This window comes from Onychomys torridus, chromosome 8 (assembly GCF_903995425.1).
Source record: "Onychomys torridus chromosome 8, mOncTor1.1, whole genome shotgun sequence".
NCBI lineage: Eukaryota > Metazoa > Chordata > Mammalia > Rodentia > Cricetidae > Onychomys > Onychomys torridus.
Genome location: NC_050450.1, coordinates 72,278,301 through 72,296,152, shown reverse-complemented (window position 1 = coordinate 72,296,152; position 17,852 = coordinate 72,278,301). Strand labels below are relative to the sequence as shown.

General features: G+C 42.1%; 1 protein-coding gene across 3 annotated transcripts in view; it reads right to left on the bottom strand.

Moving 5' to 3' along the window:
• Positions 1-17,852, bottom strand: part of Acaca (acetyl-CoA carboxylase alpha) — a 273,401-nt gene that overhangs the window by 251,401 nt on the left and 4,148 nt on the right. The window lies entirely within an intron of this gene.

The following is a 17,852-nucleotide window of genomic DNA, read 5'->3' as shown; positions in this document are numbered from 1 at the left end:
AGCTGAGCCAGGAGGAAAGAGGAAAGAACAGACACAAAACAATGGCAATTCAACGTTTCCAGGAATAGCTGAAGAACATCTCAAATTCCACAGAACACACTTTCAGCACACAGCAGACAGGGGACAAAGGACTATGTGGGTGTTAGACGTGACAGTGAAACATTTGCACCCTACTAGTGACTCAAAGCATCACCTCAAGTTTATCCATACACTTGTTACTTTGCTTGACCATATACTTGAGCAAAAAAAACCAAAAAAAACAAAAAAAAAAACAAAAAAACAAAACAAAAAAAACCCCTGTTCTTTCCCAGGAGTAAGTAGTAAGGAAGGTTATTAAAAGGATTCTATTTGATTCTAGGATTAATATCAGCATCCATCGCTGCCCTCATCCACAACAGAATGTTCCATAACCCGGAAACATGAGATTTCCTAGAAGATGAAAGCCATGGCTGTGTCTGTGCTCATCAGTTCTGCTCATCTGCAAGAGTGAAATTGGGGTAACATCTGTACTGGCTTTCTTCATGGAAACTGACATAGTCAAAATTATGCATTTTGTCTAGAGACAGTTGTTTGCCTGGCAAAAGCAAGAATTTTCTATTTCCTCACTCCCTAATCAGTCGACAGCTTTGAATCCCTTCCCCAGTGGAGGGAGGATTTTGGAAACTAGGAGGTGTGTGTGGGGGGGGGGGGCAAAGAGAGAGACAGAGACATCAGAAGAGAAGAGACGGGGGCCCTCCTGTATGGACTTTGGGATGTGGACTTCAGTCGGCAGATTGCTCCAGAGTCAGACACAAATGCTCAGGTCATCACTCTGGATGACACTCTTATTATAAAACACTTCAATGCAACTGCCAATGAGTCTTCTGCCAAGTGCCAAGTTTCTGCTGCAAATTTTCTCATTAAAGTATTTTGTTTTCCTGATTACTAAAGTGTGTTTTCACTTTCATTATCAAAATTTGTATCCAACAATGAAAAAGGTAAGGAATATAAGAATAAAAGTTATATTTAATCTCCCACAGGTAATGAAAATCACTGATACTTCTTTTATAGGCATAATAAATATATGTGCACATGGTAAGAGATATATATTGCATAGCATAACACTGTCCATACTACTTTTAACATGATGCTCTTTTTTCCCACTACTACATTACTGTCATATTTCCAAGTGGCAGATTAATTTCCTTGTGCTTATTTTCAGTTTTAAAAGGAACTAGAACTCTTTCTTTTTGAAGGATCTGTATGATCCTGCTACCTTTTGTTTTGCTGGACAAGGTCTCATGGGAGCCCAGCTAGCCCTGAGTTCACAGTGTAGCTAAGGATGATCTAAGCTCCTGACTTTTCTCTCTCTAGCTCCTTAGACTAGGATTATAAGTGTGCACCACCCTATCCAGCTAATATTCCAATACAGTACTTTTTTGTCCTCTCTTCCACTCTGTAGCCCAGGCTGGTCTGAACTTACTACATAGGCTAGACTGTCATGATCCTCTTGCCTCAGTTTCCCAAAGGCTGAGATGACAGGCATGAACCACCTGCTCAGCTTTCCAGTACTTTTGGAGAGGTCCAAAGATTAAGGCAGATAGCTGCTTGGTGCAAACAAGACAAGTTCACAAAAACCTCCACTTTGAACTTTTGAAGCTATTGCTTAATGACCGAGTAAATAGCGACATTTGTGGGGTGTTAAAAGGATTACTTGGAAGCCAGGCACAATGGGTCATACCTATAATCCTAGCCCTCAGACTGCTAAGGCAGGAAGACTGTTAGGAATTCCTCCAGGCCAGCATGGACTACATAGTGAGTTCTCTATCAGCCTTGGCCACAGAGTGAGACCCTGTCTCAAAAAAAAAAAAAAAAAAATACTTTAAGAGAGAGTAATGGAATATAAATAACTGAAAGCAGAAATGGGGACTACTTTGAAGAAGAAAGAGGTCAGTGGGGTAAGAGAATAAGATTCAAGTATGATGCCTACATATGAAAATGTTATAATGAAATCCATTTGTGTGTGCTAAGCAAAACAATAGAAAATAAAAAGGGCTACTAGGAAAATTTCCCCTGTAAAAATGAATTGTTTATTAAATAATATAAATATAAACATATAAAGGGCTAGGGAGATTGCTACTCTTCCAGATGAACTGAGTTTGGGTCCTAGCACCCATACCAGGCAGCTCATAACCATCTGGAACTCTAGTTCCAAGGGACCTAACTCCCTCTTCTGGCTTCTACAGGTATACACACACATGTGGTATATACTCACAAGGACTCCTGCCCCACACACATGCACATAAATTAACAAAAATAAATATAAGAAATATTAACACTTAAAATACACATCAATTACACACGTATATATACATTTTGCCATTTCTCCAATTTTAGATTTATTTAATGTGCTCATATCTTCAAGTATGCATATGCACCATGTGTGTACCTAGTGCCTGCAATGGTGAGCTGACAGGGGGTGCTGGAAACTGAACTCTTTAAGAGCAACAAGTGCTCTTTGCTGCTAAGCATCTCTCCAGTCCCCACTTATTTATTTGTTTTGTTTATTTGTTTTAGCTATAACTGTGACCAAATCAAAACTGACCAAGCTGGTTGTGGTGGCACATGCTTGTAATCCCCCTACTCAGGCAACTGAAGTAGGAGACTTGCCACGAGTTTGAAGCCAACCTGGGCTACATAAAGCTCAAGAATAACCTGTGCTACATAGAGAGAAAAAAACAAAATATCAAACTGACATGGGACTCTATATATCTGGAACTTATGAGCAATCATAATGTTCTTCCTTGCCTTCACCCTGAAGCTAGGAGCAACAGCAGCCCTAACTGCTCTCTACCCCCACTTCTGACTTTGGATGCTCTTTAAACATTACTCAACAGCTTCTGATCTAAAGTGTTCCCCCGGCGTTTCTATTCAGCTATTTTCCAAGAAGAGTCACTTATGACAAGGAGCCACAAACCCTTTACATATTGACATAATTTGCCTAGGACAGGTTAAGACTCTATGCTCCCCTTCTCTTCCCACTCTCAGAATTTCATTCCTGGGTTAACACAATGGCCCTCATAATGTCTTGAGGACCTGATATTTCTATCAAGTGTACTTCCTGGTTCTTGTCCTTGAAGTCTGTAATCCCCGTATGAATTTGTGGGGTTTTTGTTTGTTTGTTTGTTTGTTTTGTTTGTTTTTTGAGACAGGGTTTCTCTGTGTACTGGAACTCTGCTGTCCTGGAACTCTCTTTGTAGACCAGGGTGTCCTTGAACTCAGAGATCCACCTGCCTCTGCCTCCCAAGTGCTGAGATTAAAGGAGTGCACCACCCCAGCACCCCTAGCATTGTGTATTTTTTTTTCTATTGGTTTTTTGAGATAGAGGTTTCTCTCTGTGTAGCCCTGGCTGTCTGGGAACTTGCTCTGTGGACCAGGCTGGCCTTGAACTCACAGAGACCTGCCTGCCTCTGCCTCCCAGGTACTGAGATTAAAAGCATAAGCTAACACCATTGTGTATTAATACAATTGCTTTATATTAATGAAAGCATCATATTTGTAGTAAACACTCAAATTATGTGTTGATGTCCCATCACTGAACAGATGGCTAAGGGAGGTAAAACACAGTGATTTTTGTTTTTTCCCAGTAAAAGAAATGGCTCCCGGGCCTTGTATGTCCCACACAAGTGCTCTACCACTCTCCACATCAGCCCTTTCTGTTTTTACTTTTTGAGACACAGTCTAAATTGCCCACGCTGGCTTTGAACTTGTGATCTTCCTGCCTCTTGCATCTGAGTACCTGTGGCACCAAGCCTGGATGCATGCATGACTCCTTTTGTACACGAGAATCAGATAATCTTTATTTTCACATAAGAACTGCTATTGGATATTTTTATTTAAGATTTTTTTTTTTCATTTTTAATTGTGTGTGAACCCATGTGGGTACAGTGCCCACAGAGGACAAGAGTATCCAGTGCTCCTGAAGCTGTAGTTACAGGTTTTAACCTGCCTGAAATGGATGCTGGGAACAAAAGTCAAGTCCTCTGCAAGAGAAGTGCCCCCTTAGGGACTAAGCCTCTCTAGCCCTGCTATTCTAGACAAGGTGAGTCAAAGAGGACCCATAGTGTAATTGTTGGTGAAGCCTCAACTCATCTCTCTCTGTTTTATATTATTCCTCCTCCTCCTCCTCCTCCTCCTCCTCCTCCTACTACTACTACTACTACTACTACTTTGAGACTGTGAGACAGGGTCTCACTATACAGCCATGGCTGGCCTGGAACTCACTATCACTATAGATCAGGCTGGCCTCAAGTTCATAGAAATCCGCTTGCCTATGCCTCCCAAGTGCTGGGATTACATGAATGTGCCACCACACCCAGGCAAATTCATCTCTCAGTTCATATTTATTTGTTATTATTATTTAATGTGAGTGCACATGCATGTGTGTGCCTGTGTGTGGAGATGGAGGAACCTTGGGTATCATTCTTAGGAATGCTGTCCACCTCTTTGGAGACATGAAATTCTCATCAGCCCGAAGCTTACTTACTAATTGGGCTAAGCTGTCTGGCTGCAGAGCCCAGCGATATCCCTGTCTCTCCCTCCCCAGCACTGTGATTACAAGCTTATGCTATCATACCCAGTTTTTACATGAGTACTGGGGATCAAGCTCATTCCCATGATTGCAATGTGCTTTGTGGACTAAGTCATCCTCTCCCAAGATCTTATTTGTGGTTTTGAAAGACGGGGTCTCGCTATATTGCCCAAGCTGGCATGCAGTGGCTATTCACACTACTAATCAGCACAGGAGTTCTGACCTCTGTTTCTAACCTGGGCCGGTTCACACCTCCATAGGCAACCAGGTGGTTCCCTGATCCTGGGAGGTCACCATACTGTTGCTGATCTTAGTGTGGACACCCAATCAACATAGTCCCATGTAGCTCAGGTTGACCTTGGACTTCCCATCTTCTTGCCTCTTCCTCCTGAGTGCTGAGATCAGAGGTGTGGACCCTCACACCCAGTTTACACAGTGCTGAAGATGAAGCAGAGTTCTGCAATCACTCCATCTACTAAGCTTCAATACCAGCTCGAGTTTGTTAATTGGTCTGTTTGTTTGTTTTTAGGATGGTTTCTCTAGCCCACACTAGACTGATTCATGTATGTAGCCCAGCCTGGCCTAGAAGTCATAATTGGTATTCCTGCTTCAGTCTCCCAAGTGCTACGATTATAGACAAGAGTTACCACACTTAGCTCATTTTACATCCTCCCTCTCAGATCCCTGTATCTCTTGTTCCTTCTCTTCTCCTTCCAATATGTATTTTTCTACTTTCTTTTTATTTATTGTGTTTTTCAAACCATGTATCTCAATCCCATTGTTTTCCCCATCACTTTGTATCTACCCTCTGGCCTTGCAACGTCCCCTGAAAAATAGAATAAAATAAAATTTAAGTGGAAAAAAGGGAAAAAAATCGCATACTAGAATCTGGAAGCTGTAGTGTGACTCAGTGAATCACGTAGCAAACCCTTTTATCCATTTATCTTTACTTGCAAGTGTTCATTGCAAAGAGTCATTGATCTGGCTTGAGGCCTCTGGTTTCTACTACACTAAGGATACTGGGCCCTCACTGGGACTCCTCTTGGATTTCTGTTGTCCTGTGTCATGGAGATCCCGCAGTCTTGGATCTGCAGAACCAGCCCCTTAACATGCTCCAGTAGATCATATAAATGGGGTGGATGTTGGTGTGGGCCAACTCATGGGCCTGGTTCTGGGCCTGGGTAGTTGCAGGGTTGCTCAGCCTGCCAGCTCTGCCCTGGCCTCACCACCAGGGGGAGCTCTCCAGCACTGCCCTGGCTCGTTCACTCTTGCAGCAATGAGCAAGGGGCAGGGCCAGCACATGCCTTCATGCCCTCGGTCAGCTCACCCCCTCCTACGCCATCAGGGCTAGGTCCACTGTGTTACCCAGGTGAGGTGCTGGGGCCACTTTCCTGACTGCTGCAGCTGGTGAAGGGCAGGGACAGCTCTCCCTCTCTTATCAGGACATCTTCCCATACCCTCACCTTATCACTGAGGAGAGGCGGAACCAGATCTCCCACAATCACTTTCTCTAGCCAGTTTTCCTGCAGCCTGTCAACAGGGTCAGCTCTATTGTGCTGCCCAGGCAAGGTGCAGGCCCCTTCCCATGTGCTGCAGATAGTACGGGGAGGGTCAGCTCTGTCGCCCACCGCAGGTGGCAGGAGCAAGGGGAAGAGCAATATGTATTTTTAAATGATTTATTTGTACCACTTTTTATTTAGGGTGTGTGTGTGTGTGTGTGTGTGTGTGTGTGTGTGTGTGTGGAGAGAGAGAGAGAGAGAGAGAGAGAGAGACGGTATGTTCATTTGTAATAGTCTCACTCTGTAGGCTCAGGCTGGCATGGAACTTACTATGTAGTTCAGCAGGCTGGCCTTGAATTTGTGGCAATTCTCCTGCATCAGTTTCCCAAATGCTGGAGTTTCCAACACTTTTTCATCTCTTTTTCTTTTCCTTATTCAATAATCTGACCTGGATTCTAGGAAATGTAGCTTCATGTGTACACTGGAATATCAGGAAAATAAATCTGTTCTTCCCCAACTTTCCTTCATTTGGTGCCACTTAGAAACAAGTGCTCTTTGGGATGTAAGTTAGAAACATTCCCTGGACTCCTGTGAGTTTGTGCCACCCAGTGGCTAGAACTAGCAACTGCATCCTGAAAAGTGCAGGGCTTTCATGAATAAAGGCAACACAGGTGGGTAAGTCAAAGCAAAGGCCAGGTCTATATTATTGCCTAATGGGAAATTAATTCCTAACAGGTAAAGACGGTTCCACTGTAAGTCTCATTTTCTAAATGACTTTAATAGGATGGGGGAGAGTATATTCAGAGGGCTACAGCCATGGACTCTGCAGATGGTGTTCTGGAGACTTTTCAAGGATCTTACTCAAGTCGCTCCTACTCACCAGTGTGATGGAAATGAAGAATCAACAATGCAGGACATAGGGTCCTTATTAACCTCTAGTAGAATCCAACACCCTGCTGAGAAGACATTGAACTAGAGGACTCATGAACCAAGGCTACAAGAATATTAGTAGTTTCTTGTAGGATAACTATGCTTGAGCATGCCTATGTCTAGGACTGTGTCAAGAAGGAGTCATAGGTTTTAGGATTTATAGATTCAACTTTACTACACTGAAAAAGACTCTGCAGGCTGAGTGGTGGTGGTGTATGTCCTTAATCCCAGCACTCAGGAGGCGGTGGCAAGTGGATCTCTATGAGGTCGAGGACAGCCTAGACTACAAAATGAATTCCAAAACAGCCAGGTGGGCCTTAACTCAGAGATCTGCCTGCTTCTACTTCCTGAGTGCTGGGATTAAAAAGTGTGCTTCAGTGCTTCACCATGCCCAGACCTCCCCTTCCTCCTCCTCCTTCTGTTTTTTTTTTTTTTTTTAAGATGTATTTATTTATTTATTACTTCACCTATAAGATGACTCTGGGTTTATAGGTGCCTGCCACCAAGCCCAAGACCTGAGTTTCATCCTTCTTTGGGAATTACATGGTAGAAATTTGCAATTTCTGATACAAGTTGTCTTCTGAACTCCACAGCACATGGCAGGATCCCCAACCATACACAAAATGAAAGTTTTAAATAGACTTTTTAAATATTGAATTTTCAATTTATGTGTATATGTGCTTAGCTGCATGAGTTTGTGTGTACCGTGTATATGCATGAACCCCTGGGGGCCAGAAGAGGGCATCAGATACCCTGGAACTGGAGTTAGAGATGGCTGTGAGACATCCAGTGGGTGCTGGAACAGAACCCAGGTCCTCTGCAAAAGCAGCAAGCACTGTTCACCAGCCTCTAGCTGCTGGGTCATTGTCTGAAGTGCGCTTCAGTTCTTTGTTTGTGTGTGAGAGACAAGGTCTCATTTAGCCTGTGCCAGCCTCCAAATAGCTATAGCCAAGTACGGGCTAGAACTCTTGGTCCTCCTGCCTCCACTTCTGGCGTACAAGTTCAAGGTCATCCTCAGTGACATAGGAGTTAGAGACCAGTCTGGGCTACATGAGACTCTTTAAAAAAAACTTTTTTTAAATAAATAAAGCATCAGGATTCGAGGTTCTAGGAGTCCCATCTGGCTTCAAACACTTGTTTTCATTTTGCTTTCCATGACTGGATTAAATGCTCTTAATGCTTACCCTAAAAAGTTCTATAAAACTAAACATATTTCTTAGGAAAACTCCCAGGTCTCCCAACTTTTTTTTTTTTAATTTATTTTTGAGACAATGTCTTACTATGTAGCCCTGGCTGGTCAGAGTGGCCTTGAACTCACAGAAATCCACTTGCCTCTGTCTCTAAACCACTGAGATTAAAGTTGTGTGCTTTTATTCTATTTGTTTGATATTTTATTTATTTATTTTGAGACAGGGTCTCTCTATGTAGCCCTGGCTGTCCTGGAACTCACTTTGTGGGTCAGGCTGGCCTGGAACTCAGAGATATCTGCCTCTGCGCTTGGATTCAAGGTCACCACTCTCTGTGTGCTTTTATGCCTAACTGACTTACAATAATTGCACACATTTGGGTTTAATGTGATATTTCAATATAAGAATATAATTTATAATGATCAAATGACAGTAATTATCATATTCATCACTTTAAAGTTCGTGTTGTGAACCTTCAAAATCCTCTTCTAGCTAGGTATATTGAAATGTTTACTAAATTGTTCATTGCAGCACAAGTGCTATAAAAAACTGCCACCTCTTCTCAAAAAGGTCTCCATACTCCACACTCATCCTTTTTCTATCCCCCCCTTCCCCACACCCCCAAGCTTCTGTGAAGTATGTTTTAAACTTCCACTCCTCAGTAGGAGGATTCTGAGGGACTCTTGCTCTAGAATATTATTTTAAGGTGTGTTACTTTTGTTTATGTTGCATTTGTTTAACTCTGTGAAGCTGTTGTTACTGTGCCTGTCTAAAACACCTGATTGGTCTAATAAAGAACTGAATGGCCAATGGCAAGGCAAGATAAAGGATAGGTGGGGCTGGCAGGCAGAGAGAATATATAGGAGAAATCTGGAAGGAGAGGAGAGATCTAGAAGACAGAGGAGGAGGAGGAGGAGGACTCCAGGGGCCAGCTACCCACTTACACAGCAAGCCATGAAGTAAGAGTAAGATTTACAGAATTAAGAGAACAGGAAAAGCCCAGAGGCAAAAAGTAGATGGGATAATTTAAGTTAAGGAAAGCTAGCAAGAAACAAGCCAAGCTAAGGCTGGATGTTTATAAGAAAGAATAAACCTCCATGTGTGATTTATCTTGGAGCTGGGTGGTGGGCCCCCAAAAAGAACAAAAAAGAACAAAAAACAAACAACAACAGACTCTGCTTTAATGTATGACAAAGTAAGGTGGTGGGGTTTTCAGCATATTCCAAACATATTTGCTTTGTTTGGGTAATTTTTGTGTGTTGATATTTTGTTTTGCTGGGTTTTTAGTCATTGTTGTTTTTTTGTTGTTGTGTTTTGGTTTTGCTTTTTTTTTTTTTTTTTTTTTGGAGGGGGGGGTCCCATGTAGCCCAGGATAGCCTCAAGCTCATTATGTAGCTAAGCCTGGCCTTGAAATTCTATCTACTTACCTCCTAAGTGATAGAACTGCAGTTGTGCGCCACCACATTTGAACCTATTTAATTTTTTTAAAATTACATCTATTTTTATTTATTTGAGTGTGTGTTCAAATATCCATGTGTGTGCCATGGCACACATAGAAGTCAGAGAACAAGTTGGAGGAGTCAGTGTTCTCCTTATACCATGTGGGTCTCAAGAATGAAATTCAGATCATCAGGCTTGACTGTAAGCTCCTTTACCCATTGAGTAATCTGGCTGGTCCTATTCATTCTGTATATTGAAATGAGAGGGGGGGAAAAAATCAATTCAAGTTGTCGATTTCTAGGACCTATTATGGTCTTACTGTGAAATGAAATCAGTTAGGTAAAACCCTAGATACTATTCTTCTAGATATCTATAAAGACACCACTGTGTTGAAAAAAAAAAAAAAATGCAAAAGCTGGGTGGTGATAGCACAAGCCTTTAACTCTTTAATCCCAGCACTCAGGAGGTAGAGGCAATCTGATCTCTGTGTGTTCTAAGCCAGCCTGATCTATAGAGTGAGTTCCAATACAGTCAAGGCTACACAGAGAAACTGTCTCCAAAAAAAAAAAAAAAATTAAAAAAAGAAAAAACGCAAAATACAGCAATATCTACAACTCGGGAATAATGTCCACTTAAAAAGCAAAGGGGCACAAGTCTTTATAATTCAAGCTATGCGGTAGACAAATACATGGTGACCATGTGGACCCGAGTTCCAGGCCACCAGTGAACATGACAGTGAGATCTGTCTGAAAACACCACAAGCACCAACCACACCAGGGCATGCAGGAAACACCTTTGCCCAAACATTTTGTCTGAGTTTACTGAAGATGAACTTCAGCAAAAACACCACATACTGTGCCATAGCAATGGCACAGTAAAGAAGTCTGTCTGGAAGCCTCTCCTTGCTGAACTATTACTCCCTCCCCCTCTCCCCCAGCAGCTCTCTCCCTGTCTACAGAGAATGAATCTGATTTTCTCTACGCTTCAGGGAAATCCTTTCACTCCAATGGGTCCCTTCTTCCTGCTGGGTTAACTTTAACCTTTTACCTCTGCAGAAAATGCCTAACATTTGATGAATACTGTATAAGAACAAAGGGTTCCGCCTTCCTCTGAGGTAACTGACAGGAAAACAAGCAGGTGGATGTGACCTGCAACAGCCTCTACATCCACCTGCTGTCACCTTTTTAACAAAGTTCTTTGATGTCACACACACACAGTGAGCTTTTCAAAGGGCAAACTGTACAGCATCGCTTTTCAGCAGAAAACTACTCAGTGACTGTCTCTCACACACGGCTCGACACTTACCTCTAACATAAATTAGTCAGCTATGGTGGCAGACACCTGTCATTCCAGTAGTTGAAAGTTCAAGGCCAGCCTGGACCATGTGAGAAGGTCTAAAAAAACAGCCCCAAACCTCACCAGGTTTCCCTATTATTCATGTTTGTTATTGCTGTTTTACTGGGATTAGTTGTGGGTACCTGTGGGGGCGTTTATCCACCAACCCCACAGCTCCCCAGAGTTTCCTTGAGTATGAGCAGCAGGAAATATTAGATAGAAGGATTTATAGTGCGGAGATAAACAGAAAATACAGGATAGCCTTGAGAGGGCCTGGAACCTTTTCCAACAGGCCCCGACTGTCTCTGTCCCAGGGTATTTATAGAGACGCCAAGGGGGTGGGGCAAAAGACCTCCTCCCCCAGCACAGCCAAGTGCAGACCATCTCAGACACCTGCACTCAGGCCCGTGGCTCTAATCATCCTCTATGGGGACCTGCTGGGTAAAGCCACGAGGAACCCAAAAACGGGCTCCCACAGGTACCACCATTTTTTTTAGAAGCATAAATATTTATTTGTAACAAAGGAGTTTGTGTACAGTGTTGAAAATCTATAACTTCTTGTTAAACTCACATTTGCACTTCACCTTTTTAAACAAACATTTAAATCATTATTTTATACAGATATAGATATGTAAATACAACATCGAGTTCAATGGTCCTTCAGCATTTTCCACTTAATGTTTTTTTAACATAAAAACAGGTTATAATTCCAAATTCCAGAGTTATTTGAACCTGGAAAATATTTTCTCTGTAGTAAAAATGATAACATTTTCCAATAAGCCTTTTTAAGCCAAATAATAGCTGACATACATATGAATATTGATTCGATTCTGGGATACAGAAGAAACCTATCTTCATCTATTCAGAGAGCTATGTTTAAGCTATGTTTTAACTTAAGTTGTGTGGGATTCCTATTTATCTTCCCCTTCACTGTTTGATTTACAGCAGACATTTTTCTATAGGCCAATCCATAATCTAAAAAGATTTTAGCCTCCCCTACAGACAGCATTTTCTTTCATCAGCTTGATACAGTACAAACTCTTATCCTAATAGTGAAGTGTTTCACTAAAGCTTGCCCAGTGATTAGGCAAAACCAAAACTTATTATAAGCCACAGTCATCCTAGGGTCCTCCCTGCTAGGTAGCCTCCCTGGTTCTGTGGGTTTCAGTCTGATTGTTCTTTGTTTTACATCTAGTATCCACTTATGAGTGAGTACATGCCATATTTGTCCTTCTGAGTTTGGGTTACCTCACTCAGGATGATATTTTCTAGTTCCATCTATTTGCCTGCAAGTTTCATGATGTCATTTTGTTTGTTTGTTTGTTTTTTGTTTTGTTTTGTTTTTTGATACAGAGTTTCTCTGTGTGAATACCTGGCTGTCCTGGAACTCACCTTGTAGACCTGGCTAGTCTCAAACTCACAGAGATCTGCCTGCTTCTGCCTCCCAAGTGCTAGGATTAAACCATGCTAGGCTAATTGTTTCTTCCTTTGGTGGGGTACAGTTTGAGACAGGATCTCTCTACGTAGCCCTGGATGTCCTGTAACTCATTACATAGACCAGTCTAGCCTCAATTCACAGATATGCCTACCTTTGGCTCCCATGTGCTGGGATAGCCAAGGCTACACAGAGGAATATCCTCTCCCTCTCTCCCCACCATATCTCTCTTTGGATATGCTTTAAATATAGTGTGCATTTCTCAGGGCCATTCTACTCCCTAAACTAATTTTTACCACCTCTGCTTGTTACACAAAGCATCTGCCCAAGAAGTTTGCTTCTCCACTATGCTGCTGGCTTACATTCTCCATGGGTCAGCCTTGGCATCACTGACACAGGAGTAATGCTACCTCCTTTAAGAAATTTCCTAGGACCAAAATGAAAACAAAAGAGAGAGAGAGAGAGAGAGAGAGCGCCTCAAACAATAACTACTTGGTACTTTGTTATGTCACTTTGAAGAGTGCATTTGTGAGTACTTGATTAAATTGTAGAGAGTTGGAGAGAAAAATGTTCTTTCTGTGATTATAGATTCTATACAATTAATAAAATGAGCAGAGACACACTGGAAAATTGTGTTGGCAGTGAAAAAATACTCAATTAGAGTCATTTATATAAGCCCACTTAGCATTTAAGTTCCAATTATCATGCACCTCTGTAACAATTACACATATTATTAAATATGCATCAGGTTAACCTTTTCTGGGCTCCTTCCATTTGATTACAGTAGGGAAGTACATACTGCCCCCAAAGAACAGTCTTCAGCTAATTACTCCAAATACATAATAAGTGTGTTCACTGTTTGTATTCATGAAATGGGACAGATTCTGAACTCATTTCCATTTGACACTACTGTACTCTTCCTAGTGAGACTATATTTGTCCCATGATGTTGAGACACGAGTCTCTACTTTTTAAAGCAGTGACAAAGAAACTGTTTACATGACCCTTGTTCTAGAAACCTATAGGTTTCAGGAAATAAAGTCACTGATTCAAATAACAGAAATATCCTAGCGCCCAGCACTATATAATAGAACCTAGAACAACTTTTGTTTGTTTTGTTTTGTTTGTCAAGACAGGGTTTCTCTGTGTATATCTCTGGCTGTCCTGGAACTCATTCTGTAGAACAGGCTGGCCTCAAATTCAAAGAGATCTGCCTGCCTCTGCTTCCTGAGTGCTGGGATTAAGGGCATGCACCACTACCATCCGTAGAACCACTTTTTAAAGGTTTATTATTATTATTATTATTTTTTAAGATTTATCATGTATACAGTGTTCTGTCTGCTTGCACTCCAGAAGAGGGCACCAGATCCCATTACAGATGGTTGTGAGCCACCATGTGGTTGCTGGGAACTGAACTCAGGACCCGTGGATGAACAGCCAGTGCTCTTAACCTCTGAGCCATCTCTCCAGCCCCAAGGTTTATTCTTTAATATTTTAAGTTATGTGTGTGAGTGTCTCTGTGTGTGTGTGTGTGTGTGTGTGTGTGTGTGTGTGCGCGCGCGCGCATATGATGTGGCCTGCTTGTGAGTGCAGTGCCCATAGAGGCCAGAAGAGGGCAAAGGATCCCCCTGGAACTGGACAGGGATTGTGTGCTGCCAGGTAGATGCTAGAAACCAACCCAGGGACTCTGGAAGACAAGACAGTGTACTTTTTCGAGGGTTGGGAGTTTCTAGACAGGGTTTCTCTGTGTAGTTTTGGTGCCTGTCATGGATCTCACGCTGTACAACAGACTGGCCTTGAACTCACAGAGATCTACCTGGCTCTTCCTCACAAGTACTGGGATTAAAGGTGTGTGCCACCACTGCCTGGCTGAGGCAGGGTTCTTAACCACTCAGTTCTCTCTCCAGCCCCAGACTCCTGGTCTTATGCAATGCTGGGATAGAATTAAGAGCTTGGTATGTAATAGGTACACACTCTACTGACTGAGCTACATTCCCACCTTAAGACAGTCTGAACTAGATATTATTATCATTTTTTAAATAGGAAAAAGGTCAGAGAAAGGTAATAAATTACTGAAATTCTTCTTTTGGTTGTTGTTTTGAAACAGGTTTTTACTCTATTGCCTAGGCTTGCTTAGCACTAGAAACACTCCTGCTTCAGCTTCTAGGAGCTGGGATTGTCAACTCAAGCCACCATGCCCAGCTGTAACTTGGCTAAATTATTTTTAAGTTATTTTGTAATTTTACATTTATTTATTATTGTGTGTATGTGAGGTCTGTGTGTGCTTGTGGAAGTCAGAGGACAGCTTGAAGGAACTGGTTCTCCTTGCATCCTGTGATTTCCAGAGGAGCAAGTACTTTTGTCTGCTGAGCCATCTTGCTGGCCTGACTTACCTTTGTTGTTGTTGTGTATGTGGGCATGCATGTGTCCTAGAACATGTGTGGAGGTCAGAAGACAACTTTAAGGAGCTGATTCTCTTTTTCCACCATGGGATTTGGAGATCAAATTCAGATTTTAGGATTCCATGGCAAGTTCTTTACCATGGAATTATCCCACCAGCTCTTCTGAACTCAGCTCAATTTGTAAAAGTGGTAAGGAGTAGAGAGATAGGATTCAAATTCAGGACTCCCCTGTCAAAAGTCCACTCTCACAGAATTAGATTAAATCAGGCCAACATCCTTACAGATATTTCAAACATTCACCATGCATTCATTCACTAGTTGCAAAAGAGTACAGACTATTGGTCATCAGAAGATGACAAATATTTGGAGAGTCTGTTTTGAAAGTCAAGAGGTGGAGGCCCTGTATATCATGCTGAAAGGTATGCAGCCAAGCTGCTAAGTAGGCATATTTAATTTTTTCTGAATATCAAGGTTCTAGAACACTTCCCACTTGACCCGATGTTTTAAATTCAATGCAAAGCCTGATTGAATCATGAACTAGATATCCTGTACTTTGTGAGGGAGAGTAAGCAGTCAGTCAGTTGGGTGAAGATGAGGCAAAGGTTAAGGGTAACGACAGCCTGCATATTTCAGAGCTTTATTGAATCATCATGATATGAAACTCTTCATCACTGAGTCTGTTACTACATACATCTTGACAAAACTAGTATTTTTTTAATTTCTTGTGAATAGCATTCCCAAATATCCTTTACTTGTAGTATATTACATTTTTTTTGTATTAATTAAAACTGCTCGGCCATTAGCTCAGGTCTACCACTGACTAGCTCTTACACTTAAACTAACCCATTTCTGTTCATCTATATGTTGTCACATGTTCTGTGGCTTTACCTGTGTACCATTACATGCTGCTTACTTTACATTTTTATTCTCTTATTTACAGATAGGGTTTCATGTAGTCCAGGTTGGCCTCAAACTTGCTAGGCTGGGATGGCAGGTGTGTTCTACCATGCCTAGTTTTAGGTAATGCTGGGGTTGAATCCCAGGGGTTTGTTTGTTCATGCTAGATAAACACTCTACCAACTGAGCTATAACCCTGTCCCCATAATTTTGGTGGATATTTTTTATTGTTGTTGTTGCTTAAGATGGGGGGTTTCATGTAGCCAAGGACACCCTTAACTCACAATCTTTTACCTCTGTATTCCAGTTATTACAGGTACATGCCACCATGTCTGATTACAGACTCGGTTTTACTTTTGGCTGTTACCTGAACAACTTGGGAACAAGCGAACCTTGTTTTCCTTTATTGTAAAGTGGGATACAGCAAGCCTTTTTAATAGCATTTTCTTTTCCCTTCTTCACCCTTATTATCTTTGGGACTGATCTTCCCTACGGTATAGAGACATGGATACACAAGGGTACCTCAACCCTTCTCTGCAGGCTGGGTGCAGTAGGGGAGGACCAAATCATATAAGATCTCTAAGAACCTTCTGTGAGGAAAAGGGTTAATTTCCTAACCCTTCTTCTTCAGTTTACATTCTTTATTGCCTTAGGGCCCAAACATGGCAGCATTTGGTCAGTTAAGAGAGGCACCCCATTGGAAACAATGCATCACAGTGCTGTCCCAGACATGGTATTTAAAAATGGAATGGACAATCTATGGATGACAGCATGGACACCTGCTCCAGTTTTCTAATCCTTTGCAAGAAGGTAGCCTCACAGAGAAGACCATGGGGAGGGGAAGAGAGGAGGAAGACAATGTTCTGAGTGTAAGAGACCAGTGGGCTCCTGAAGCCAGGACTTTTGTGAAAAACACCCTGATGCAGACGCCTCTAACACTGTCCTACTTGAGGCGTGGGTCCTTTGTGAGCCACGTTGCTCTTTCTCTCATGGATTCTATCACAGGAGGGCACTTTGAGGAGCCCCAATGATTAGAAAGTGGTCTAATGCAGGACCTATCCCATGCTTATCTCTGCTGATAGGGTATTTCTCAGAGAATAGAAGGGAAGAGGGCAGAGGTGGACTTTGAGAGTTGCTTTTAAAAAAGCAACACTTATTTTTATTTTATGTGCATTGGTGTTTTGCCTGAATGTATACCTGTATGAGGTATCCCTTGGAACTGGAGTTACAGACAGTTGTGAGCTGCCATGTGAGTGCTGGGAATTGAACCTGGGTCCTCTGGAAGACCAACCAGCGCTCTTAACCATTAAGCCATCTCTCCAGTTCCAACACTTGCTTTTTAAAAATATACTTGCATGGTCATTAATGATAGACATCTCAGTCAGGTGGGAATTATGGAAAATTGTAAGAGAGCCATATATTTAGGATATAGAAAGTAAGTAAGAGAGACAAGCAGGGTAGCACATGGCTACAAGCTCAGGCTGGGGCAGAAAAGATCACCAGACCGAGACTAGCCTAAGCTATCCAGTGAGTTCCAGCCCATATAACAAGACTGTCTCACTAGAAAAAAAAAAAAAAAAAAAAGGAAAAATAAGCAGACACAACAGGGTATTATTTTCACAGGAAGGAGGCTCAGAACATGCACTTTTGACTCTAAACACAGCAGCTCCATGGATGAGGAGGAACTGAGGATTTTGTTCTCAACCAATGCAGTCACGTTATAGAGCCTGACATCAGGAAACAATTTCCTTTGTTATACTTTTGGTTCAAAAGCAGACTCTTTGCTTAGTCGAGAATGAAGGCCTTAGAGAATGTGCTACGCCGGTCCTGAAGGTTAAGGTTTAAAAACAGAGGGCAGTAAATTTGTAAAATTACTGTGTGTCCGTTTTATTTCCAGATTTCTCTATAGAGATGGTGAGAGGGAACAAGGCACATCTTTGTTCTGAAGTTAAACACAGGGTATGCTGGGAACTCAGAGTTTTCAAGGGTCAGGAGAAGAGTTCTGGAGAAGAGGGAGCCAAGCTGAAGAGAAGCCCTCCCTTGGCAAAGGAAGCCAGGCGGTCCTTCCATGGCACTTGGGAACTGACTACAAGTTGATGAGCAAAGAAGTTTGTCACAGGTTAAGCGGAGCTGAGAGGCAGAGTGCTTGCCTTGGTTT